Consider the following 27894-nt stretch of genomic DNA (forward strand, 5'->3'; position numbering starts at 1 on the left):
GAAATAATAGAAATAAAGGAAATGGATTTTACAAATTTCCCTGAGGCAGTCGTTGAGTTAGTTCACAGAATTCGCAAATGCACCTTTCCACCGCTCCAGAGAGCGAGTAAACAACAGCCGAATGTACCACACGTTGGCATGTGGGCAAGGGCGTGAGGGAGTTCCGTCTTCGTTACGCCAAATGAACCTTCACATTTTTCCATCTCCATATTGGTATACGCTCTTTAAAACTTCCCGTGGGTCTGCTACTCCACTACGCTCCACTGGGGAACAATCGCCGCAAGAATTGAGGCAAAGTAGAGTAGCAGGGATGTTCATCACTGAATTCGACCCTAAAATGTGGTAAAAAACACCACGCTAAACCTATTCTTGTATTACGTAATGTCGCAGCTCAGGTCACGTTTGTTACGCGTCATATATCAGATCTTTTCGCAGATTTGCTGCCTTGGAAGCAGCAATTGTTAGCACACGTGTATAATATATACGCTGGCAAATGTGTTTCACTTTTCAGGTCTTGGCTATACGTGCGGTGCCCGCATGCCCCACACGCGCACGAAATTTGAATTTGTGTTCGCTACCGCTAAAGGCATTTTCCGCCCAAAATATCTTACGCAATCACTTATGTATTCGAGCTTGCATCGCACCATCATGTCAAAACGTGGGTGAGTTCATGACGTACCCCTGCCTTGTTATTGACTATGAAGAGTCTTAATAAAAAAATGTTTCGAAAGATTTTTAGGTGCCTATATACGTATATTTCATGTTTGTGTGTGTGTGAAGCTTATTCGCAAGTTAGGCTTCCTATCATTTGTATCGATCAATACTACCCGACCCGAATGTTGGTGGCGTTATATTATAGGTTGAAAATTCCTGCTGGCATTCTATAAACTTCGATGCCGTCTGACAGATAGCAGCGAAGCAGCAATCTACCAATGTGGTTCATGACCCCTGCATGGGTGCGCACGAAACACGTGTGTTATTGAATCCTCGACTGCTGTGAAAATTGCGCGCAATGGCGCCCGTCGACGCTTGCTGAAGGTCTACGGGTACGACAGAGTGAGATGTGAGTACAGTGAGGGGATAGCTGGTGCATTGCAGAAGTATAAAAAAGGACGTGCACGACAAGCCTTACATTTTGCGCCCTCTATAATGTTTGCCCACACGTTAAAATCTAAATAATTTGCCATTTACGCATTACATAAAATCATGCTCTTCTGTCACTGTGCCCTTTTGTCACTGTGCTCTTTTGTCGCGTGCTCTTTTGAAGCCGCGCTTTTATTTCGGCGCTTTTTTGTCGCGTACCCTTTCGTCGTGTGACGTCGTGTGACCCTGCTCAGCTGTCACAACTCACAAATTTTAACAGCCCCTTCATGAACTCATTCCTGCTAATTGATGAATTTCGACCTACAAATTGTATGCACAGCTGAATGTCATCGTCTGATATGCTTTAAAAAGAATGTCGTAAAACCTTAGTTACCGAAAAATTTGTGCGAAGCGAGTCCCGCGAGAACAGAAAAGTAATCGAATGGGAGTTTGTGATGCATTAGGGAATAACTCTGAAATGAGGAAGCGTAGATTAGCTCTGCACTAAAAATATCAGTATTTAAGTAATTAACAGCGCGGTAGTGCCGGTGATAACTTGCGCGGAAAAGTCTTGGGGTTTTATGAAACACTTGGTGAAAGGTGTAATGCTCAGGTATAGGAAACGAGGCTCACAGAACAGGGAACACATTCGTGTGGGAGACCCCCTAGTTCAAACTACAAGAAGTGCAGTCTCGCCTAGCATGTAATCAAGAGGTCTAAAAAGAGGTGGAACACACGTCGTGGTTGGCTCAGTGGTTAAGGAGTAGTGCTGCGGAGCCCGAGGACGTGGGTTCGATCTCGGCAGCGGCGGTTTTTTTTATGATGGAGGTAAAGAACAAAACCACTCGTGTGTTGTAATTTTGGCGCACGTTAGCAATCCAAAGGCGGTCTAAATTGATCCGTAATCCTGGACGGCGGTGTACCTGATACGCCAGGTGTAGCTATGGTTCGTAGAACCCCAAAGTTAGAATTTTGTAGACAACCAAGCCAGCGAACCGACAGACAGTTAAACCCTCCATCGTCGTCAACTCTGCCAATACACGGCGGCAAGAACGTAAAGCGCCGCAATGCGTAAGAGACAGACTGGAGCCATTCGAAAGCGTGTGAAGGAAGCGCTTCGCGAAGCAGGTCGTGTCAAACGGCAAGCGGGCGACACCTTCGAGAACGCAGGGCGGAAGCAAAGCGTCTCAAGCGTTCAATTGGAGATTTATGATTTAGCATTCAGGACCATAATAAAAAGTGCTTGGGTGTCCTCGTACTTCTTTGCTGTGCAGATATTCTAGCTCCATTCGCCTGGATAGCTGTGCATAGCTGAATTCTCAATGTTTTTATGGTTGTAATGCCCATGTAACAGGTTAATAGAAGATACGTTCACATTGATATTCAGCCGTCAAAGCGCGCACCTTAGAGGCTCAAACTGGACGTTGGTAGAACGGCCCATTACGATCCTTTTTAAAAGCATACGCTGCGAATGGTAGAACTTCAACTGGATTTACAGCTAAAGAGCATTATGGTGCTCTCAGATGTGTTTCTTTTTGTTGCACGAGTTATTGACTTGTCAGGAACGATTCTAGCAAGTGCTCCGATTGAAGAAACATTCATACGTGATCTCTGAAGGACGTCTGTCTGAACTGGTGTTGCACGCGGTATAGCTAAAGTTTAGCCCCAGAGAATCCGTCTGTAATTTCTACATGATCCACGATGCAGCAATCGAATATGCGTTAACGGAATCAGGGATCAACTGCACTAGCTCAAGATCATTTCGTCGCACTCTATTAGGCAGACGCACATAGCCGAGGGAATGGAAGCCGCTCTACACGGTGTTTTACGCAACCGCGAGCGGTACTGTACTGAGCTCCGATTTCTAATACTCGCGATATGCCATGGACCGGAAAGGACCAAGTTAGTTGATGAGTAGACTCAAATCTTCTTCACGCATGGGTGCCTTTCTCTGAGCAGATTGATTGTTTCTCTTTTTCATTTACTGCGTATTTTCTTCCCGTGTCATTAATGATCATATGTTCTGCTACCGCGCATCTAAGCAAAAAAAAAAAAAGAAGGATTAAGGCACCTGGAACATTTCCCGTTTATGACGATTATGCTAAAACCCACGTGCCGCTTTCCAGTGAGCAAGTAAAGTTCCCGACATACTCGAGACACTCCACAAAGGGAATGGATCGTCTGAGGATCGTGGATTTCCAAGAAATTAAAGGAACGGGAAATTCGATCAACTCGGTAGTGCTGGTGCTCATATTGCGCTTTTTTTTTTGCCAGGATTCGACAATTTTTTTTTGGACTGCTAGTTCTAACGATTTTTTTTTCTCTTCGTAGCTCGCATTTTAACTCTGCATTGACATCCTGAGCTCGCCCTTAACTTGTTTCAATTTCGCCTGCGTGCAGCAATGTGTGTATGCATGCGTGGGTGCATATGAGTGTGTGTTCGTGCGTGCCCTACATAAGTGCGTGCGTGTACCTGTAGGTATATGCGTACCTTTTGTTGGATAGAGTTAACCCGTATTATCGGTATACTTGAACAATTCCAGCATTGGAATGACAGAAGCAATGAAAGCAGCGTGGAATATACAGCTGTTTCAGCAACAAAAAAGGACAATCTAGTTTTGATGCTCGGGCAAATGTTCAACGCAGGCTACTTCACCTCAGAGGGAACATGCTTTAAAAAGACTTTTGTGCGCCCCAAACCCCGCAGAAGTTTTTTGTACTGAACAGTCCCATGACCCAGCGGTGCACCACCGGGGCCACACCAAATTTAATTGCTGACAGATCTCACATGTAACGATGCTTGAATTTAATTTGGTCGTCCGAGAGCTAAAGCGCAAAAGTTTTTAAAATAATTTTCCTTAAGTTCAGAACCCATACTTTGAGGTTGGCTACGAACTCTGAAGTAAGCTTTAGATGTAAATTATGATGCTTATGAAAATGGGTTTTGTATACAGGTGCCAAGTGGGTGCATATAAACTATAGTATGGATAACAGCTTGAAATGCACGTCCCAAGTACCAACGTTCTCTTTTCATTCATAAGAAGTGAGAAACGGAAAGCTCTTACCAGAGAAAAGCGGAGCTATAGTGCGAAAAGCGTATTCTAAAAGCGTGGAATGTAAAACTGGGCTTGTGTTCATCAAGACAGCCACCAGCAGGACAAAAAAAACCCGTTCTTCCCAGCAGTGAGTGAGTGAGTGTGAGAGGAAAAAAGGTTCCCAGTCTGCACCACATATGTATCGCAGGTTTCCCAGCAGTGAACCAACTTTTCTTTAAGCATGTTGGTGAACGCACCAGGGAAGGCGAGGACGACGAAAAATTCCGAGCTGACTGATTTCCGTCGCTGTGCACAATGAAGCGTGTGGAGCGATGTCACTGCGGATGGACGCGAGCACTGGACAGGGAATTTTTCTGATTGGAACCTGTTGAGATACATTTTTCTCCTTTAAATCAACGTTGGCAGCAAACTTGTTGATAACGTGTTTATAAAGTAGACAGGAGCCCGTGAAATTCAATGGAGGCCAACTCACTGCAGAAATGCACACAGAGTGCCCCACTCCGGCTAAGGTGGTGGCTTCGCATTGCAGCGTAAACACAGGGACCAATTCTTCCATTTGAGTTCACAATGCGCTGTGTACCCTTCGATGTGGACGCACGGTCGCAGCAGTAAGACTCTGCCATTTCAAAGCATCATATTTCCGCTCCCTTAGCTCCCCAAAACTTCATTGGCGCGAGCGGCAATACACAAAGACGAAAAGAAATCCAAGTTAACGAACCATTGACAAAAGTTGTTCCCTGTTGAATTTCCGCGTTCGGATGCAAACGGATCTCTGTAGCCAAGCAAAACTTGGGCCAAACGCTGTCCAGAAATCAACTCAACAAAAATTCATGTATTCATACAGATGCGCAGAATATTGTTTATGCACTCGTCGATCAGAAAAGGCAGACGTTCATGCAGTTGCGTTTTGTAACGTCAAACTAGCAAGGTGAAAATGCCACGACTGCGACGAAATCTCCGCTGCCACGTGTCGGGGACGCTGCAAGTACGCCTGCCTGGTTTTCTTTGCTTTTCTTCACTCTTTTGAGGGTCGGGGTCACTTTTTTGCGAGCTGATAGTGAATTCTCATTGTTCGTCGTTACGCACTGAAGCATGCATGATCTGCCCGCACGTAGAATACGTCTGCTTGTCTGCCCTTATAAGGAGGGAAAAAAAGTAAGAGAATAGAATGACTTAAAGTCAGACGTTTCTCCCTTCCTGTTTACACGTACGACTGTGAAACGCAGCCAACAAGTCAGGGTATTTTAAGTCCGTACTTTTTAGCACCTTTCATCCAAACTTTGTACCTCAAGACACGAATAACACGATTGTGTCCATCACCCCTCCCGCCCACCTTCACTTCTTTTCATAATAAGGACTGCTCGAATTGTATGTTCCTTTGGAACTTAGGGAATTGTATGTTCCTTTGGAACTTAGGCTCTGCACTAGACGCGATGTGTTGATAGAAAAAGAAAAGAAACCCAAACTCTCTTAAGTCATCACAAACACATCTGTTACAAGAGTTTACAAGAGTTGTGGGAACCGCTTTCCTGTGGCAACAGTGAGGTCACAAATTTTGCTGTCAGGTTGTTCTACGCTGGTTAATGAAACTGACCACGTGTAACGGCTCCGGAACAAAATCTCAGGTATTTATTTTTTTTAATGCTGTTGTGCGGGGTGGCTGTATGAATAGTTCTAATTTTTGTAACCCTCTTATAGAAATGCAGTCGCTATTGGCCTGAAATGAACCCTACAGGGTCAGAAACTTCGGTTTTAGCTTAGCGATCACACCTTTAGTATATATAGGTCTTCCGACTTTGGTTCGACGAAGTATGAGAAACTACGTGTTTAGAAATTTTTAAAGCCGAAATGTCTTCTCCTGGTTACCCTCCCAGCGAATCTGCGATATAAAAAATTGGCCACGCATCTGCTCGCGTCGCTGCAAATGTCGTCGAAATACCATAGTTTCCTGCCGCCTCTGCCCCGTAACTGCCGCTCCTGCCTCATCTGCCCACCTCTCATGCTGTTCCCCTCCTGTCTCGGTACACCCACTGGAGGTTCTAGGAATTCAATTTTCCCGCGTTCGCACTGTTGCACCATCTGTTGGGAATGTTGGGTCTTATAGCGCTCGAACCACGAGAGCGAGGCTTGGACGCCAGCCTTGTTTGTATTTCCTGGTTAAAGCATTGTTTCCAGCGCGTTTCTTTTAGTTTCTCTCGTAAAAACCGAGCGCATATCCACTTTTAATTAAAAGAACACTGCAAGCACCAGTTATGTACAGGCGTTCTTCCTCAGTTAAGCCTAATAATATCTTTTTGCTTACCAATAGTGAAAAATATAGAGCAATGTATATTTATTAGTTTGAAAATGTCTTGCATATTTAATAACGTCCCACCAAAGAATTCATTTTACCTTTTGACCGGGCGGCTGCATCGAGGGACAGACACATTCGGAAAGACAGACCAAAATTTTAGCGTTTAGGCAGCCCACGAAAGACTATCGTCTTTAAAAAGTGCGTCCCGGAGTGAGCCGACAAGAGCCGGTCAAACGGTGACAGAATGCATCCAAAAAGCTGAGCCGTGCCGTCGCTATGCCGCCACTATAAAAGAAAAGAGGAACAGCAATGCCACCGGCCAGTGTGGTTGCCTTGTCGCTTCCGCTAATATTATCCCGTTTCCGCCCGCTGGCTGTCGTATACATATATACTCTAGGTAGTAAGAAGATACACCCCCCCCCCCCCGAATCCTTTTGACAGAACTAGTAAAACCAGGCAAAACATCAGAAAGAAGTAGAAACCGAACCAAACCTAATTGGCTGTGATGGTGCGACAGCCTGTTTGCTGTTTAAAAGCTCGCCCCATAAGAAGTGTGCTGAAACCTTCCAGGTACATTTGTTTAATATTTACGGTCCATATCACAGGGTTATTTTTACTAAGATGGTTAAACAAACACCGTCAATCCAATTTCACCATTCCGGATTTGTGACGTCACAACACGCATTATAAAAAATGCGTTAGACGGCGATGCCAATTCACTTTTTTGGCATCTCATTCTTCATTAAACAACTGCGACAACCATGTCGTACATCTGTATTCTCGGTACTGTACTCACCGATAGAAGGGAAACTGTTTCGAATGCTGTGGTGTCCCTTTAATGGGCTTTCTTTTAGTATTCAAAAGGTATACTACTGCTGATTATAATTTTCTCATTGCTGAAAAAATTGGGACTTTGTGACAGACATATGTACTATACCGATTTTCTCTGGTTTGCACTTGCAAATACTTCTTTTCTTCACCAATTTATAAATCCTTTAAACACCGAAACGAAGGAATTTGAGGGTGAATAAAAAATAAGATGAAGGGGAGCAGTGCGCTTTCGCACGTTTGATTTAAACTGTTTTTTGCCCTTCTGCTTCGTACTCATTTTCGCACTTAACGTGAACTACTGGCTTATAGGTTTATAGATTACTGCCCTCCCTCATACACCCCCATTAAAATCCCTATTTCTAAAATACGCCAGGTAAAAGCGACAACACGAAAGGGCATGTTGCCAGCCGAGGCTGTTTTCCGCACAGACGTGGGTGGCGTCGACATTTAAGGCGGTTTACATTTGGCTTACCGGCCAATCGCTAGCGTCGAAGAATAGGATAATGACAACGGTACTTTTTTGTTGCCGGATAGTGTGCTGACGGTTGTCCCCCACGGCCATAAAAACTGGAGGAAAGACTCCTATAAAAGCTGTTCTGAAAATAACCTATTCGCCCCATCTGGGAATGGCATGCTCGCGTTAGAACCTATAGGAGTTCCGCAATTCAGCAAAACCTCCACGCATCTGATATTTGAAGCCTACTCTGCCACTTCCACTATACCATATCCTGTATCACATAATTTGCGCGTGTACGTTCCGAATCAGGAGCGAGATGACAATACCACGCCTCGTTCGGGATCCCGGAGGAAGCGCTCATTATGTCCCTCATTCCGTTCCTCACGCTCGTGGAGAGCGAAGTCCGATGTCTGCCACACAAAGGCTCGCCAAACACCCATCGTCTAATGATGGCAGCATTCTTCCAGCGCAGAAAGGCGGATGCACAGAATTGCTCATTTTGCTCCTCTTTTTTTTTCAAACTTGGCTGTCGGTGTATTCAATAACAGCCCGCCGTATTTTGTTTCTGCTGCTTCATAACTATGCCCTCAAGATACCGGCTAGGGCACATGTGTTCTGTTAGAATACTTATTAGCATGCGATGAACGAGCCTGCAAGGACGCGCAGTCAGGAAGCCCTTCGCAAAATTTCCTCCAACGCTTTTTTGTCTGGGTGCGCGATTGCTGCCCTCGGCAATTGCCTATACGCGGATAATATACACTCGTTACTGAAGAACCGTCGCCTATTAGTAAATTCATCACATGCCGTAACCTGGGTTCGCGACATTATGTCGCAGTGCGGCCGAGTTTGCGCCCACTTTGGGTCCTATTTCAACCGCTGTTCATACCGTTGCGCCATCGCAGATGGCCTTCCGGCCAGCTCCCGAAGGCGAGCTGCGGAAATGGCAACGGGCATTAATTGCTCCCGCTGCGCAGGCAGCGTCCGAAGCCTATCGCTCTCGCGCTTCGCCGCATCAGCGAGGCGATTGCTCGCTCCGCTGGCGCGTGCCAGCAAAGGGGCGCGTCGATGCACCCTTCGTGCACGCAGCTTGAACGAGGCCCGGGAAGGACGTCCGCAGTTCCCTTCAACGGGGCTGGATTCACGCCGCGTCGACAAGCAGACCACGAAATGACGGCCACTGGCTTATCACCGGCGAAAAAGTGACCAGACACGCCCTCCTTCGACCTCCGTTATCTTTTAAACTTGGCCACTCCCACCAGAAGAGTGTTTGTCAAGTAAACATCTCGTCGAAGTCGACTGGACCCATCGGCGCCAACCCCCAGAGCACGGGCGCGTTCAGAGCCGAGTTTCTGGAAGGGCAATCATGCCGGTCACTGGGGGATCCTGATCGGGAACGTTTTGGATCGGCGACGAAGGCGTACCAAAGGTCACATCTGGCAGTCTTCGCTTGGGTGAGGGTTCCCCCCTAGCGGTCAGTTAGGACGCTGCTATAGCGAGCCCTATGTCCATGGGGTGCTATGTCAGTACAGTAAAAGCTTGTTAATTCCAACTCGAGGGGCACCATAAAATTGTCCGAATTAAGTGGAGCTCGAATTAGCGCGAGGGCGCTAGAATGAATGAAATACGCGCCACACTGCGCGTGAAGAACACAAATAAGCCACCTCTGGACTCGTTATCGCAAATTAGTCGCTAGTACACGTTTGTGGCAGGGGATTTCGTAAACAGAGTTTCGTAAATACTGACGACATGCGCCGGATCACTGGCGTCGGTGTCGCGGCACCCTCTGTAGAAGCGAAATAAGCTGTTGCAGGAACGTAGCGTGCGTGCCACGCTGTTCTTTTTCTGTTTCGTTGTTTTTCATCTCTAGTTTGGTTTGGATTTGCAGCACATTGTAATCACTCCGGGCCGACTTCTTCTGCGACACGTTCGAATGATCGGGAGTTTTCGCCCATTGAAATATACAGGGTTGTGGTGCGATCAGTATCAGTGGGTGAGTTCGAATTAACGGGAAGTTCGAATTAAACGAGTTCAAATTAACGAGCTTTTACTGTACAGCCTTTCTTCGGTACCATATATATATATATATATATATATATATATATATATATATATATATATATATATATATATATATATATATATAAGCAAATCTAAATTAAACATCGAACATTAGGTCTTTATAAAAACAATTTACATAAAAAAAACAAGCAGAGACGGACGCAATAGAAATTTCGTAAAAGCGTCTGGGCAGAAGAATGTAATGCTTTACTTCTGTTTGACACAACCTGTGAAACACATGAACTTACCTTTATACATTTGATGTGGTTCGGAAAATATACCGAGAATACTCGCTTATAGGATCCGCTGTGTTATGTAATCTTCACGAGTACCATGCAATTGCGCGTGATTAAGCCTGCTGTTGCTCCAGTATTATAATGGCAACTGAGGACCGGCTCAATGTTTGAGGCCCTAATTAGTTCGGCTTTGGAACAAATCTCGCGCCAATGAGCATCGAAACTGAACTTTCTCAGAAAGTTCAACTTCGATGCATCGCACTTTCTATACACTCCAATAGTGCATGTAATAGGAGGCCGGTATAAATGTATTGAAATAAAGCATCGGCTCCAGCCGCGTAGGGGAAAACGGAAGAATGGGGATAGTCAAGTGATGGTGATAAGATATACGTACACATTTTCAATGTTTAACATGGTGTGAAAGGTTTCCCCCTTGCCTAGGGGACTCGCACAGAACCATTCTTTGAAGGTGCGTATTGTACGGCAGTAGTTGGTTTGCCAGTGCCTCGCATACCGGGGCTATTCCTCCAAGGTAGATTACACCTCCAGTACTAGTACTGCGCCTGAAACTTCAGAAATCGTTTTGCTGACTAGCTTAGCGTGCCGACGTTGTTCCTTCGCAAGCGGGATTTGTTGTTCCGCTCCTATTTGAGACATCTCAGACATGACTCGTTCCATTCGCTTGCGTTTTAAGAGCTGAAACTTCGCTCTTTGGCTCAGTGCGACACTCCCTTCGCGTACCTTCGTGTACCTTCCTTAGCGTGCCTTGGTCACATGGCTGCGAAACAAGCGCACCGCAGCGGCTACGTAGCGCAGCGGCAAGGGAGTGCGTCCAAGCCTGCTGGCGCAGTGACTGCGCTGCACCTCCCCAGTGAAATTTGGCGTTTACATGAGGTCAACACGGCAGAAACTGGGTTTTCTGCGCATATATCACGCGATTAAAAAAATGGCTTTATGTTTTTATTCTCGTTCTGAAATTACCGTTCGGTTTCCGTGAGTGGCGCTTTGATAAAGGGATCGCCTGCCTTCACTGCGTAGCGTAGTTCTTGCTTCGGCGTCCCAAGTTACCGCTCCGCGGCTTTATAGATAGTTTCGGCGAGATGCTTTGATCTCCTCCTTCGCAATTACCGTTGCGCCTCTTCGTGCGCAGCTTGTTATGTCGCAGTGTCGGCATGGTAGGCGAACGAGTCTTATACATTCCCCAACGCAGATAATTTTTCTGCTGTTATTGTGACGCTTCGAAAACTACATCTCTAGCTGTATTCGTGTACCAGTGTCGTCTGGGCTGTCTGCACTTTTTCGGAGGCTTTGTGCGGCGTTTCGGCCGGCGCGTTGCCCGAGTTCTTTAACGTTCTGGGGAAGTTTTTTCCGAGCGGCAATTCAAAACGCGGCGAAATCATTCCTCAAAAAGTTTTTTTTTTCTCGGTGACCCGGAGGATCCTAGTTTGGCTGGGTTCAGAGCTGACGAATTTATCGCTCTTCGTTGATTGAGGGAGGCTGACTTATTAAAAAAATTACGGGGGACCATTCAGGTGTGGTCTGCGCTTGCACTGCCATTCAGGTAGCACGAGATTTATTTATTTATTTATTTATTTATTTATTTATTTATTTATTTATTTATTTATTTATTTATTTATTTATTTTTATTTATGTATTTATACTGGAGGCCACTATTTAGTCCCAGGCAGTAGGTTCAACAAAACAACAAAAAAACACTAATCAAAACGAGGCTTGCATCGCCAAAGACAAGACAAGAATTGCATCAAATACACCAGAACACATCAAAGCACATCACCCAATAAAGACGAGGCAGTAAGGCACTTCATAATCACACTGCAATCCTAAGCAAGCAACAAGAGACGCTTAAAAACATACCAGACTAAAAAACACCTGGCGGCAGCGAGTTCAACTCGGAAACTTAGGGTGGGAAAAAGCTGTTTTTAAAAGCAGTTGTTCGAGCGAAAAATAGTGTTAAAGTGCTTTATGACTGTATCTTCTGGTCCTGGTAGTCAGGGGTTTCACAAGTTGTGGGAGAGTTATTTTCAACTTGCCTGTTACAGAATCACGTATGAATGACAGTCGACTAATTTTCCTGGGTGCTTTTATAGTGGTAATGTTTTAATGTTTCATCAATGATGTTGGAGAATCACAAATCTTGTATTTTGAAATAATAAACATTATTGCCCTTCTTTGAATATTTTCTAGCTGTTTGAAGTCTCTCTTATTGAGAGAGTCCCCGACAACTGCGGTATATTCAACTTTTGACCGTATACATACATCATATGCGAGAAGCTTTGTACTTATTCTGCAGTTTTTCAATCTTCTTTGTAGGAATCAAAGCAGTCTTAGGGCATATTAGGGGCAAAGCACCTTAAGGGCTCGGGCTGTCGGCGTCTCCTGTCATCGTCGTCTTATGTCATCACGGTAAATCAAGTTGTCAAACGATGGTCAAAAAACACATGAATAAAACCAGTTCAAAATAAACCAACATGATATAAACTAATTTAAAATACAGCAATATTCAGGATTTAATTTCCTTAGCAACAGAAATGTGTTAAATTGCATTTCGACATTGGTTTCAAACGCCACGTTTTGGCCTGTAAAGCATACTTAGCATGCTGTGGCGTGTGACACGAAGACAACTTACGGCCAGTCTGTCTCATTTAATTGCTTAAATCTGGTTCAATGCAAGAGAGGGCGCCCCCGGCACAGCAAGCGCGCGATTGCTCCTCCCACCGGAGCTTCTTCCGCGCCTAATCAGCGCGCGCCGTGTGGCAAGATAGAGGCTTACAATCTTTGAATACACTTCTACACTGCATGTTTCGCCACTCCCCAGGTTTCATGTTTGTGGAGATGGCCCGGAATTTTTGTTTATCAATCTGTCGTATTTTTTTAAATTTGACCATGATAAGTTGAAATACATTTTTTGAGGTGTAAAATATGTGTTCAGACCAGGTGAGCTAATTTTTAAAGGGGGCACCTAAATATTTATATTTACTGACTCCTAGAACAGATTTTTATGCAGTAAGTAGGTATGAATACTGGGGTATTTCTTCCTTGTAACACAAAGAAGCGCTGGTTTACAACCATTTAGAACCATGCCCCAGCGCTCACACCACCCATTAATACCAGCTAGAAATTTCTCGAGGGGATTATGGCTATTTTCCGACACGATTTCTTTGAAAACAATACAATCGTGCGCAATAAATTTAATGGTTACATCTTCAGGCGCTACATGAACCCAGTCATTCACGTAAACCAAAAACAGCAATGGCCCCAGCGCACTGCCCTAAGGTACACCGGAGGTTACATGAAACACTTTTAATCTACAGTTTTTTTTATTTCTACGAACAGTTTCTGGTTCCCAAGATAACTACTTATCCACCGAATAATGCGAGAAGGCAACTTGAGCATTCAAGCTTGTACAATAGCTTCGCGTGAGTCACTTTATCGAATGCCTTACTAAAATCCACAGATAACATGTCAACCTATCCAGGCATATCAAGCACCGGAGAAATCTAATTTACCGTCAAGACAAGCTGCGTGGTGTTGTGCCTGAGCGCACAGCCCAAATTCGCTACATCCGGCAAAGCACAACGGCGGAGCCGATTCGCCGCTCTATCAAACCGGCCGCGGCAGATGTGCCCCAACTTGAAAGCGCAGCAGAGTCGCATCTCATTCTCCTTCACAACGGCTGGACCGAATCATACCTCGGACGAACGGTCCGCGGCAGACCCGCAGCGACATGCCTGGAGACGGCACCGCTGAGACGGCGACGGCGCTGCCTTCCCTTTCCCCGTCGTGGCGGCTCGGCTGACACAATCGCTTCGGCTCCATTCTGTGGATTCAAACTTCGGAAAGCGAGAATCCTGATTAGAGTGATTCAAACTTCTCGCTGCTGCAACGGACTTCCTGGGTTATAAAGCCCGCCCGGAAGCACAGCGAGCGCTGCACTTTTCGGAGGCACCGAGTGGAGACGTGCTGTCGCCTTTGTGCGAGCCATGTAACGTTTGCTTACCCTTGCTCCGACTGAAACTTCTTCACAGATTTCACCCAAAAACCGGAATAAACCGCGACAATTACTTACAAAATCAAGATTTTGTAAGAATCTCCTCTAGAATGATCCCATCTCGTCCAGAAGGGATCATTCACTCAAAGTAAAAGAAATGTTATGCAGAACAAATCTGTTTAAAATGTCCTTTTTTCCGAGGTCTATATCGGACTGGAATAGTCTAACTCAGCAGGAGGTGTCTTTTACGTCGAGTCAAACTTTCGCCGCATGCCTGCAGATGAGCTGATTCATTTCAATTGTATGCTGTCCTTGCTCGCCGTTGTACAACAGTTTGCGTTATTTCGGTTGTTACGGTTCGATTTTGCTTTGTACAAACCTGTACTCAGCGTTTCCTTTTTATTGTATGTCCCCCCCCACCCCCCCACTGTAATGCCAACATTCGCGTGTGGGTATAGTGATAAATAAATAATAAATAAATAAGTAGATACTGTAAATAGGCCTCCTGCGCTGGAGTTTTGGCGACATGCAGCGCCCCTAGTGGCCGACGCCTCTGGGTAGTACAAAAGCAGACGACCGTCACCGCCCTCCATGTGTTTTCAATTACAAGCCAGAGAGAAAGTTGGTTGTGCTTACTTTAATCACATTGTGATGCGTTTAATTGACTGTGTACCTAATAAAATGCCATTAAAGTAGTTGCAGAGGCTAAACAAAATAATATCCCCTACAACGAGCCAATTTATCGGCGTTTTTTTGAGCGAGCTGCCGTGAACGTCGCGGCGTGGGGCAGGTCGGGTGGTCTAACTTCTTGACCATAATTATCGTTCGTTCTTCTTGCGCGAGGGCGACAAAGGAAAGTTAACAAGTAGCATAAACAGAACGTTGCTGAGCCTGAGGTAACTGTAAATGGTCGCTTCAGCAGGAGCATTCCAGCGGACTCGAGGAGCGCAGCTGATTCAGGGGACGCTGCTGGCCTGCCAACGCCTTGAAAACAAGTGGAAAAATTGTTTTGTACTTCCGCAAACTAAATGATTCTTGCTTAACATTTTACGCCACACGGTTTACGAACGGCGGGGTGCACGTATAGTAGCGAGTAGGTGAGGCAATACCGTCAAATAAACAAATTGAGCGCAATTAAAGGACGCGAATCAAGCACCGAATCGCAAGACCGTTGCCTGCTTAGGTGTGTAACATAACACAGTCGCATACACGGTGCACGGCCCAAATATTTACATAGGATCGTCACTGGCAGCGTTGGTTATCTTCTAGTGCAGGGGTCATCGCTAATATGAACGCCGACACGCGGATTTTGTCCTCAAAAGGTGTTGGACGGCGAAACAATAACAGATCAAAATTCATCACTTCCTGTTGCATTGTTCCCCATCTTCACACTTCGCCAGATTATTGCCAAATATTATTCACTGACTTTTTTTCTCTTTCCTTCAAAGCCACCCCCCCCCCCCTCTCTCCCACCCGATTTGCCGTCCAGCCCTCCGCCGTGTCGACTCCATGCAACTCGGCACTACACCTCGAAACGTTGCCGATCCTTACTTTAGTCTATGAAGAGCGAACTTGGAATATATGATGCAAGAGCGTAATTAAATACGGTGAGAGCACCAAGAAAACGAAACGGCCACTCAGTTCCCCGACCACTTTGTTACGGCCACTACTTTCAGCATCACTAACATATTTGACGCTTATTACGCTTGCTGCATTTTGTGGCTGAACCACGGAAAAAACGGCAAGCTAGCACTGCAATATGTATTGGTAACGATGACACAAACCAGCAGTGTTTATTGAAAATGAACGCATAAGTGCGCAGGTGCGCAAAAGCACGGCTCACCGAAGCGGACGAGCCTGCGGTCCGCGAGACTCGTTGGCTTTTACGCGCGATCATCGCCGATTGCGTTACTCTTCTTGTTTGACCGGCTGTTGATGAAAAGTCCTTGTCACTAAGCGTATTATTATAAAGAAGCTTTCACTTCAAATTTCACTTTATACGACCATCGATCGGTGAATCTGCGAGAGGCAGAGCGCCGTCACCGTCCCACCACTTTCGTCGACGCTGTAAACGTATGTAGCGCTGCAAAGCTTTTTCCCTAATGCCATGTTGATCGCCGGACGAGATCGGATGCGTCGGGGATGGGCTGGAGACCGTGCTGCAAAACAATCGGCAGTATCGAGCTCATGTTGCTTCTGTCAACACGGGATGCTATGGGGACCCCGCAGTTTTGTACTACCCGGAAGTACTGCCCGGAAGCCGGTTTCGCAGCGCCTCCTGGGCTGCGCAGGAGCCCTATAAATGTTACTTAAACTTTTAGTCGGCTCCAGAACTTCATCGCTCGGCTCTGCGCCGCGTCGTTAGCGTACGGAGCTAGACAACGTCGCAACACCGGTGACTGCGCTCGGATGGCGAGTCGCAACAGTGGTAGCCTGGAGCGGACGGCCCAGTCCCAACAGCGGTGACAGCGCCGAGATGGCCCACTCCCAACAGTGGCGACAGCGCGGGGATGGCTGATTTTCAACAGTGGTGACAGCGCTGAGAAGGCCAGTCCCAACAGTGGTCGTTGACATTCCCTTGCGAAAGCCGTGTTGGCGGGGGGTCAACACATTTCTTTCAGCTAAGAAGCCTTTTATGTAGTTTGGAACAATATGCGCCATCAGTTTGCGACTTGCACCAGTAATCTACACGGGACGGTAGTTGGCATAATCAAGTCAGTAGCCGTTTTTGTGCGCTGGAACTATGCGGGAAATTTGTGTTCACGATCTGAATTCACTTCACTTGCTCCCTCCCACCACTCCTCCACTCTCTTCGACAGTCTGTCCTGCTGTCCACTTCCGTCGAGGATTCGCACTTAACAACAATCCCGGGTTTTCGCGAAATGGCACGTACATTGGAAGCGAGTAAATGTAAATGTCGTCGCTATATGACACCGCGGAAGCGTGCGTTGGCCGCACAGCAACGAAGCTCGAGTTCTTCGTTCGTTCGTTCACTCGTTCGTTTGTTTATTTGCTGCCTCAGTACTAACAAAAAGTCAGTGTTCTATTTAAGTTGTACTGTAAACACCTTCATAAGAACAAAACTAACAGAAAACAAAATACAGCAGTCACTGACACGACTGTTTGCGCGAATGACGTATCTAAGATATTTTTGAAGCCGGGTCGTAGGCTGAACGATGTCCTTGTAAGAACATTTATTACATTTCTGAATCGAGTGCTTTAGTGCCCCACCAAAGAAGGGCAACGAGCGACCACGCCCGGTGAACCTTTTTTGTTATCGCTGACGGACAGTGTGCCGTTCAAAAACGAATGCAAAAGTGGAACAAATTAAATGTTCAAGTGAAGCGGCTGTTGTGAATGTACGCAGATAGTCCCCCTTTGTATGACGGGACACCAGCCCATCCAATCCTGCCGACCGCGCCGTAGCCTTTTTGCACAGGTACCAGAAAAAGGGTATAAAAATATGAGGAATGCTTTGGTGATTCACATTCAGTTGGAGCCGCCAGTGGCCCGTATTCAGTACAAGATCCTCTACTACCCTTGATATTTATTTCCTTACGGCTGCTGGCAGCCCTTTCTTACTTTTTATACCACGCAGTGGAAGTGTCACGGAAATTACAATGACAAAGAGACGCCGTCCCCGAAAATTCATCTTTCTAGATGGCCCTGAAGAAAAAGATATCTGAGGTGAGGTTTGAAATGACAAGCTTTCCGGCGACGAGTGGAACACCTAGGCTCGACCTGTCTACCGCTAAGATTACATTTGCGCCGTACTGGAGGGCTACGGAATAATTGAGGCCAGCGGGGGATCTTTGACGTGTCCCAAAATATCCACCGACTGTGAAGTGTACCCACGGTCGTGATCGAGCCCCCAACCTTGTGCACATCAGCAAAATGCTTTGGTCGCATAACCGCCCCGGTGGGTTATCACATTAGGGATATTTAAAACGAAGCGGGCTAGCAATAATTGATACTGTCTCCAGTTTACTAATACGCGCATGAATCCTGAAACCAGTAATTAAAACATTTATCTTTAAATTTTAGCTATGTTTGCCACCCTGTGGGGTAATAATTGCTTTTTTATTGCGTCTGCCTAAACATTCAAGCAGACGACAGTATCTATCTAAACTTTTCAATCTTTCTTCTAGCTATTTAGGCTAGAGCTTGGTCCGATGGCGCTATCAAAAACTACCAAGAACAAAAACTGCACCGCTGTAAAGGGTACACCCTCGCAGATGGGGTATTACAACAGTAAAGCCGTTTCTCGCACCTGGTCGAGCGTGAGCACAAGGGGCATATGAGTATGCACACCCCTTACTGTATTATTTTAAAGGTGATAGTCTTTCTTGGTCTACTAAAGAGCAAAAAAAAAAAAAAATAGCGCAGCGTTGCACCAGTCGTGCAAGGCTGGAGAAACAGCGAAGCTGGGGTTCGCCGCGGCTTGTTTCCCCCCTGGATCCGCTGTCAGCGTGGGGGACCGACCGGAACGGCCTTGTAAAATCCGGCTAAGCTCGAGCTCACTCGTCAACACTTAGCCTAGCCTAGCAAGAACATCGCAAAACCTAACAAAACTTAGCAAAACTGGTAGAAGGTAGGTCGACCCCGACTCCGCTATTTCTCCAGCCATGCACCCCTAGAGAAAGCTGCGCCATTTTTCTAAATGTTGGGCTCATTAAATAAAACACGCAAATCTGTACTTCGTAAAGTTTGCCATACATGGATAGGTCATTATAGACGATGATGTAAGCCGCAGTTAAGGAGAAATACGTCCGTGCGTACAGTGCGCAGCACCCTTGTCTATAACACTGAGTTCTACTTTTACTGGTTACCTCTCAAAACTGTGGACTCAAACTTGTGACAAAAGACGTTGAGGTCAAAATATATGGTCAAGACTTAAGAATGACACAATAGTTGTCTTCAAATGTTTTTCGCCCGAGGCAAGATAAGGCTATAAGTACGAAACCTGTGTTATAGACAAGGTAGTTGCCCTCTGTACGAGACGCTTTTGTCGTTGAAAGAGGGAAGTGGGGGGAGGGGCTTTATAACACTCGCTCTGCCTTGCGCGAAGAAATTTCGTGTACCGATACACCTAGGTACTCAAGCCGGCTAAGGTGGCATGAACCAGACGTTTTGATAATTATTTGTACCCTATTTAGGATTACACTGCTTTAGTGATTTATTTCTTCAATGTTAGCAAAATTTCTATTAGGTTACAAAAGCGATCACTCTACAGCGCTCTGCGTTATGGACTGTGCGGTTTTTTTTTATTGCACTACAAAAAAAAAAAGGCAGAGTAAAGTGAATTCTGAAAAAACAGTGCTAGGTTATCTTTTTAACGTTACTCGCTATTAATAATTTTGTGTACTTAAATCACCAGTATTGCAAGATTCCATAACATATTTAAACAAATTAGCATTTCGAAATATTTCTGTCAAAGTTATCGGTGCGACGGGGTTGAACTGAGACCTAACGAGAACGAAACCAGAACCGAAAACCGGAGCCGAACTGGTCTTTTTCAGCACGCCAAACTGGCAGTGAACAGATAAAAAAAAAAAAAAACTTTTTTTTTCTGTGTTACTTACGCGAGCACTGGGGCCAACCCTCACCTTCTACTAGTTAGCTGTCCTTCCATAACTCGCACCCTCCACCAAACTCCATCCATCAGCATATGGTGACTACCTTGATCAGGTCATTGTCGGAGCAACAGCAAGCGGTGGGGATTTGATGCCTAGAAGCAGCGCGGACAAATGGCCTCCTGGACCAATGCGGCCTACCAAACTTCCCTATCTTTCACCCTATGCTCCACAAACGTTTGTTACTATACTACTGCCACATCACAACGAGACGATTCGAACATGCGCTGTTGACAATGCTCGTTGAAAGCCATTTGGAGCCTTTCCCTTTTACGCCCAATCCGCTTCACAATCGCTCTCGCATTTTTAACCTTGATCAATCACAAGAATATAAAAGCTTTGGTCCCTGTCATAAAATGTGGCTTGAGGTGCGCAACCACGCTGGAAACGTATGGTGCCGCTGTCGCACGTGCAGTAGCTCATTCGTCACCCTGCAGGCATTACGAAACTTAGATTTGACGCTTTTCATGCGTACACTCTTAAAAATCGCAGCAAAGTGGGCTTCACCCCAACAATCCAAAAAGACCAATCATTGGGACCAAATCTGCACATTTGACGAATGACGAAGCCCAGCATGCGATTAGAGCAAACTATATTACCTCCAAGGCGTGCATCTGCGGTGTTGTCACAGCGCAGCTAGATGCACGCCTTGCGGTGTTGTCACAGCGCAGATACTATTTTTTTCTCTAGTAGCATGCTGGGCCTCGTCATTCGCCAAATTTTCACATTTGGTCACGATGATTGGTCATTCTCGAGTGTTGTGGTGAAGCCCACTTGCGGAAATTTTAAGAGTGTATGTCTCGCCCCGACTATACGCCTCGAGCTTCGATATCGCTGCGCCGCCTGCCGCCGCTTCTCCGCGGCATTTACGGGATGAGAACGGCGTGGCTGATAGGGGCTCATGTAGTGTTTCGGTTCTCTATCGCTTCTTTTTGCCTTTCCGCGCCCTAAAGAACTTGTTATGGCGACGTCTATAAGCAAATAGTACGTTTAGGGCACTTCAAAAAACGGCTACGTCTTGGTATAGGGCTCGAACACCAACAAAAGCTACCCGAGGAGGCGGTTCTGCGCGCTTATTGACCGCTCTTACGGGAGTCGGCGACGGCAGCAGCATATCACCATTGTCACCTCCGACTAGGTCAGGCACAAGTGGTCTATTGTCGCCTCGTTTAGACCTGATATTAGCACAGTGAGAGGCTGGTTTCGTTTTTTGCGCGGACAACAAATGCGGCTTTTGTTTCGAATGTGTACGTCGTAGAAAAATGTGTTTCTACGACGTACACATCGTAGATGAGAAACAGAAAACTTCGTACGGGAATGAAAAAACCCAGTGTAGCTTCGGAAATGCTAAAGAAGTTTGTCTAAACGTAAGCCAGGAAGGACTCACCGGACCAAATAGATGCGAAATTTACTGCTATTTCGCACATGTCTGCGTGCGTGCGTGCGTGTGTGTGTGCGTGTGTGTGTGTGCGCGCGCGTGTGTTTGTGCGCCCGTGTGTGTGTGTGCCTGTGTGTGTGTGCGCGCGCGCGTGTGTGCGTGCGTGCGTGTGTGCGTGTGTGTGTGTGCGTGTGTGTGTACGTGCGTGCGGGGGGGGGGGGTGGAGAGGAACGCTTGACTATCGATGTGCTGAAATGCGGAGCGCAATGAAGGAATTAACGTTTTAGTAATCACACACACAGACAAGCTGCGGGTTCCCTTTCCTTTTGTTTTTTTTTTACTCGCATTTTTTTAGGAATACAGGGTAGGCAATTCACAAGCGATATCAAGTGTCGTTGGAATAAGGGCCTGTGATTTCAGTTGGTGCTAGATTCTGCAGGCTGCTTGTGTCATATGACAATATTTCGGAGAATTGTTCAGTCGCGGACGTGGATTACTGTATAAGCCCGTCTCCGCGCTGCCCGCGGAGGATAAATGTAACAGTTGAGTTTTTGCGAGCGCTCACCTCACGAAAAGACGACCCAGCATTAAATTTTTTGTCATGTGCTGATTCCCGAGCATAATTTTGAATTATCCATCGTACTTCTTTCGTGGAGTGTTCGTGAAATTTAGGCCACATAGGCTTCTCCAGGGTAGTGCATCAATATCTGAGGTATGACACTGGCAAGCGTAACTAGCTTGCTGTCAGTTATGAGTGCTGCGATTCGGAATGACTTTATCTTGATTGATTGATTGATTGTGGGGTTTAACGCGCCGACGCAACGCAGGCGATGAGGCGCGCCGTAGTGGAGGGCTCCGGATTAATTTTGACCACCTGGGGATCTTTATCGTGCGCCGAAATCTCGTACACACGGGCGTTTTTGCTTTTCGCCTCCATCAGAAAAGCGGCCGCCGCGGCCGGGAATCGAACCCGCGACCTCGTGCTCAGCAGCGCAATGCCTTAGCCACTGAGCCACCGCGGCGGGTAATGACTTTATCTTCATATCGAACACTGTGCCCAAGGACTAGTCGAAGGAGTATGTCGCCGCTACGGTGCAACATAAAAATATTACGTTCACTGCAATCTCAGCATACATATGTACCACCCCGTGCCATGTTTGACGCCAAACGGCTTAGTTCCCTGCTCACGGCTATCCAGGCACCACATGTGTTAACAGGCGACTTTAATGCTCATCACCCTGCTTGGGGAAGTGACCAACTCACCGGGAGGGGTCTTCGTCTGCTGGACATGGCCACTCAGGCAGGACTGGTGGTGGTTAACACTGGAATCTCGACATTCGTTCGCGGCACGATGGCTAGTGCGTTGAACGTCACAATGGTCTCTTCCTCGTTTATGAACTCTGTAACCTGCAACGCCGGCATTGAAACCCTTGGAAGTGACCATGTGCCAACCTATATCCTTTGTGGAGGATCCAAGAGAGAAGCACGACCCAGCACCCGTTCTCGTAAGGCGATGGAACAAACTGTGAGCGAGGCAGTGGGCGCAGCTTCGTCTTCTTCTTTTCCCCAGCTATCGCCCTCTGCCTGCGCCCATCTCATTTATTTACAACACACTCCCCCCGGCGAGAAAGGCAAGGACTGGCCTTCAAGATGAGCCTTCGTATGGGGCGCCTGAGTATTGTCCCAGTGATCAGGCGAAAATAAATGATGTCGGACTGTTCGCACGGGCGGTGCTTGGAGCGATGATTCGCATCTGATGCTGCGTCCTGCAGTTGCTGTGATGTTCCCTGTGCATCAGGATCACCGGCTTCGCACCGTAGGTCTTGGGGTAGCCGCCGGGGTCATAAGGGAACCCGATTAGTTGGAGTGGCTCGATGTGCGTCTTGATGACAAGCAAGTTCCTGAAGCTGCACTGCTTGTTCGGTGGGCAAATGGCTGTGGCTGTTACAAGCAAAGGGCGCCATGGAGAATTCTTGGTGGCGGGCTGGCTGCCATTCCACTTTCTTCCGTTGCGATTCTCTATTGGCGGCGCTTTCGGGGAGTGCGGTATTCGGTATTTCACCGGGAACTTCCAGATTCTGGACCGGATTTCCCAACGGAACTTAAAAACTAATGGCGGAATCTGTTCAGGTTGGCTTCCGCAGACCTGGCGCCTGCTCGCAGGGATAGGGTTGCTGGCGACCACGTCATGATTCTGCCGGTGTTGCACTAACTTTTTTCGGTGTGGCTTCAGTTGGCGGATTTTCTGGTACTTCAAATTGCCGTCGCAGTACTCTAGCAGGGTCGTCTCTGCCGGCGATAGGATCCGTGGTTGTGCACGAAGAGTCTTCTCTGGTTTCTCCATTTCGACGTCAGGGGGCTTCTTCACTTCTTTCCTGCTTGGAGGCCCCTCGCGAGCTTGTTGGAGCGGACCGCCAGGCATATGCAACCCAGAAAGCAGGGCCGCTTCAGCAGGATTGTCACAGTGTGGAATTTCAGGGAATTCACTCTGTGGCACAGTGCTGTGGTCGGCAGTGAGGACGCCCATGCAAGTAAGATCATTCTCGACGGACACCCGAACGCCTAGAGGATCCTCTGCTTTGTCGGTTACAGGTTCCATGGGCTGAGGGTCGTCGCGGGCAGCGTTGCGAACCTCAATCAGCGTAATCATTGCCAAACGAGCATCCGGTGCATTTTTATCGCGGATGGGGTCCTCACGCTGCTCTGGGAGCGACTCGGCTGTAACCGTCGGGAGAGTTACAAAGTGGGGGCTTTGCGGCACGGGAACACCCGTGAGCTTTCGATTGTAACTCACCCAGTTTGTCTGGGCGTAGCCACCGGCAGCGGCGGTATTCATAGCGGCTTTGCCAACCGGGTGGAGCAGTAGGCGCGTTTCACACGAGCGCACTTCGTCGTCGAAATTCTGCGATACGGCAATGTCTTCCTTCAGCTTGTCGCCGGTGAGGTTTCCTTGAATTGCAGCGTCGAGGGCCCGTATCTCGCTCGGCGTGTTGTGGAAGTGGTAAATGTTGGCGGTAAGGTCGGTCGTGTGCGGAGCCGGGTCCTGGAGAAGGGCGTCGATTGCCGTAATGAGCCCTGTGATTTTCTCTCGCAGGAGCCGGCGGCGTAGCTGCAGGCGTTCCAATGGAAGGGGTGGCGCAGAAAAACGAGGGTCGGCTTGGGCACGAGCCATGATGGGCAGCGGTGGAGGGCAAGGCCTCCCGGAGCAAGTGGCGCGAAGGTTCCGGGCCTCGCGAGCCTCGCAGCCGCTGCGCCTCCAAAGTCAGGTCCACTCGTGCCTCGATTCCCGGGTTTCACGGCACCAGCGTGTGGAGGATCCAAGAGAGAAGCACGACCCAGCACCCGTTCTCGTAAGGCGATGGAACAAACTGTGAGCGAGGCAGTGGGCGCAGCTTCGTCTTCTTCTTTTCCCCAGCTATCGCCCTCTGCCTGCGCCCATCTCATTTATTTACAACATCCTTATCAAGGGTCTCCGCGGGGGATCCTTCCAATCCAAAGTTGCTAGGATAGATTGGAATGGCTACAGGGCCCATTTGGAGGCTTCCAGCGACAAAATCACAACTGACGACGAGCTCGTCGAGATTGTAACAAAAACCGCGGCCGCAAGCACAGTTCAAGTTCAGCAATTGAAGTCACGCTCTGTTGCTGACGCTGAATACGAACGACTTCGAGCCATTCAGCGCCGAGCAGAACGCCGTGCGCGAAGGACGTTATCGCCAGATGATATCCGTGCTGCCCGGCGCGCACAAAAGCACGTGAGAAAACACATCGACAAGCTTGGCAACGAGCAATGGAGGCTGTTCTGCTCACGCCTGGACCCACGCAAGCCTCTCTCGCACATCTGGCGCGTAGTCAGGAGCTTGAAGTCGGAGCCGTGTCAGATGCACCCATTTCCATCAATAGCGAACTCAGTGAGATTGAAGTGGCGGAAGCGTACTGCAAGAAGATCACTTTTCCTTCCACCTACACTGCAGTGTCAATTTTCGTGACATCCGGACTCTCCACGTCAAATGCTGGGATTTTGAACTGTCCTTTCACCATGCGGGAGCTCCTTAATGCCTAAGCGACCGTGAACCGATCGTCAGCACCAGGCTCCGACAAGATTACCTATTCCACTTTAGCCCATCTTCGTGAGAAGGCCCTTCAGCAGTGACTGTCCATCTACAATTATTCCTGGAGCTCAGGGCGCCTCGTTGCCAGCTGGACGATCGGGCTTTTGAGACCAGTTCTCAAACCGGGCAAGTCACCAGCGGACATGAACTCCTACCGACCAATAACACTTTTGGGCTGTGTTGGCAAGGTTATGGAGAAGATGGTTTTGGAGCGCCTGGTCTGGGACCTTGAAAAAAATCACGCCATATCCACGGAATGAATGATGATAAGTGGGGCGAAGCTCGAGAGGGGGAGATCATCGGTAACCGTAACTCTCCCGTGAAAGTTCGCCCATTACATCATTAAGAAAGACGTAAGACTGTGTGCGTACATTGTACAAATCAACTGGGAACTCGGGCTACGGGGCTTCGGAGTCAATGCTCCCAGGCCCAGACCTGGTGAAAGACCCCGCGCCATCGAGGACTACCCCGCACCTCCACCACAATTTGTCACGTAGGATGGGACACAACGGTAAAGAAAGAACTTTTATTTAGGGCGAACTTGTGCCCGAACAAGACGAGAGGAAACGAGCAAAGGTCCTTGCGTCTCGTTCGATCTCCGAGAACGACTGCCTGCGTTCGTGGCGTGATCTCTTGCGTGATCTCCCCCTCGCAGTGCACGTGCGCTCGCGCCTCCGTTGGCGAACACAGACAAGCTCGCGCTCCCGGTGCCGAGTTTGCGCTGCCGGTTGCAGCCGGTTCTTGCGCGTGCAACGCGGCCCACTTTGCGACATCTCCGAAAGCACGCGGCGGTCACGTACCACGAGACACAAGGGATGGACAGACCCATGGCTTTAGGAGCTTCGCCCCTAAAAAGGCAGTGCAGTATATCCACCACAAATGTCGGGCTTCATGCGTAGAAGGAGTAGCATGGATAATGTTCTTATGTTATCACGGGAGATAACCCAGCAGATGGCGTTAAAGAACATTGCCGTAGCTGTCTTTCTGGACATCAAAGCTGCCTTTGACAGTGTCGCCCATGATGCTATTTGCCGAGAAATGACGGCTGCAGGTATCAGGGGACAGATGTTTACGTGGCTAAGGGACTTTCTTCAAGACAAGACGGTATATACGACCACTACTAGCGGAGTTACTAGCCGGCACACTATAAGACAAGGTGTTCCGCAAGGCGGTGTCCTTAGCCCCACTCACTAATAACATCTGTCTTGTTGGTCTCCCAAAAGTATTACCTCCTGGCGTGAATGTATCATTGTATGCTGACGATATATGTGTCTGGTGTTCAGGGAGAAACCGCCGAAGCATACGAGCGAAGCTGCAACCTGCGATCCGAAAATTGGCGCAATACCTGGAAAATTGTGGTCTGGTCTTTCTCCTGAAAAATGCGCTGCGATGACATTTGCAAGACGCGACATGTCTCGTTATGCCCTGACTGTAGCAGGCTGCACCATACCATATGTGCGATGCCATCGATTGGGCATTGTATTTGAGAGGTCAATGTCATGGACATATATTCGATGCCTCAAAGACAAACTATCGTCTTTCGTGCACATACTACGGATACTTGCAGGCACTGCATGGGTTGCTCGGTAGCTTCGCTGCTACGACTCTACAAGGCACTCGTTATTGGTCTGCTTCGCTACAGCCTGCCTACCCTCTGTTCACTGTCCAAGAGCAACGTCAAGCAGCTAGAGGCACTACAGATGCAAGCTCTGCGTATTTGCCTGGGACCCCCTAAGTGTCCTTCAACGATCGCGACACTTTGTGAAGCGAGATGCCTCTCAGCCAGGGTACTATTAAGACAAGAAAATATCCGCGTCTGCCTCCGCCATGTTAGCGGTTCGTTTGCCCATCCTTTAGCTGATAGCTCCACAAGTCATCTGCAGGAATTCCTGCCGGTTTACTACCAACGTCCTATTAGACCCGAGTTACCACCTTGGCAGTTTTCTTCGTGGTCAATAACAACAGTGCCTGGAATCGGCAAAAAGTCAGCGATGCGTCTGCCGGCTTTGACCTACTACACACTTAAGCATATATCTCGCTGCTATGGCGGGTATACCCACGTATATGCTGATGAGTCCGTGACTTCCGAATCTTCCGGCGTAGGTGTATGGGTACCATCTTCGGGGGTCTCTGTGAGCCAAAAGCTAAGCCACAAGACATCGGCTACAAAAACCGTGCTGGAAGCAGTAAGAGCTGCGCTGCAGATTGTCAAGGACTGCCCTCCAAAATCCTGGGTAATTTTCCTGGACTCCCGCTCTGCGCTACAAGCGCTTCTCAAGCGAGGAAGTAATCAAGACCAACTGATGCAAGAAAACAACGTCATATACACAGAGGCATTCAGCAACGGGCACACTATTTCTTTGCAGTGGTCGCCAGGACACTGTGGCATCATTCCACAAGCCTGGCAACCATTCCACGAACTCACCAGCACAACTACCTTTATCCAAGGAGGACGTCAACAGAATAGCCACAACTCTCGGATGGCGCATGCAATTGCAGAGCTGGCGGAACCCGGACCTGCAGTACTCCCCCCTTTAAGCACTCGACCCGCAGTGTACGTTTCGTATACCTCACGGTTTATCGAGGCAAACAGAGTATGCTATATATCGCCTGCGCCTCAAAGTAGCCTATACCAAAAGCTTTCTAAACAAAAACGGTCTGATGACATCACCTCTGTGTCCGCTTTGCGGTGTACGAGAAGACACTGAACACCTGTTCTGTGTTTGCGAACGTTTAAACTCAGCGCGA

The 27894-nt window shown here is 47.7% G+C and overlaps 1 protein-coding gene across 1 annotated transcript in view; it reads right to left on the bottom strand.

The window, feature by feature from the left end:
- The window catches only part of Ret (protein kinase receptor Ret oncogene), a 324724-nt gene that overhangs the window by 112014 nt on the left and 184816 nt on the right, over positions 1 to 27894 (bottom strand). The window lies entirely within an intron of this gene.

This window comes from Haemaphysalis longicornis, unplaced genomic scaffold (genome assembly GCF_048455015.1).
Source record: "Haemaphysalis longicornis isolate Haplotype H1 unplaced genomic scaffold, Haemaphysalis longicornis Haplotype H1 scaffold_1, whole genome shotgun sequence".
Classification (NCBI taxonomy): Eukaryota; Metazoa; Arthropoda; class Arachnida; order Ixodida; family Ixodidae; genus Haemaphysalis; species Haemaphysalis longicornis.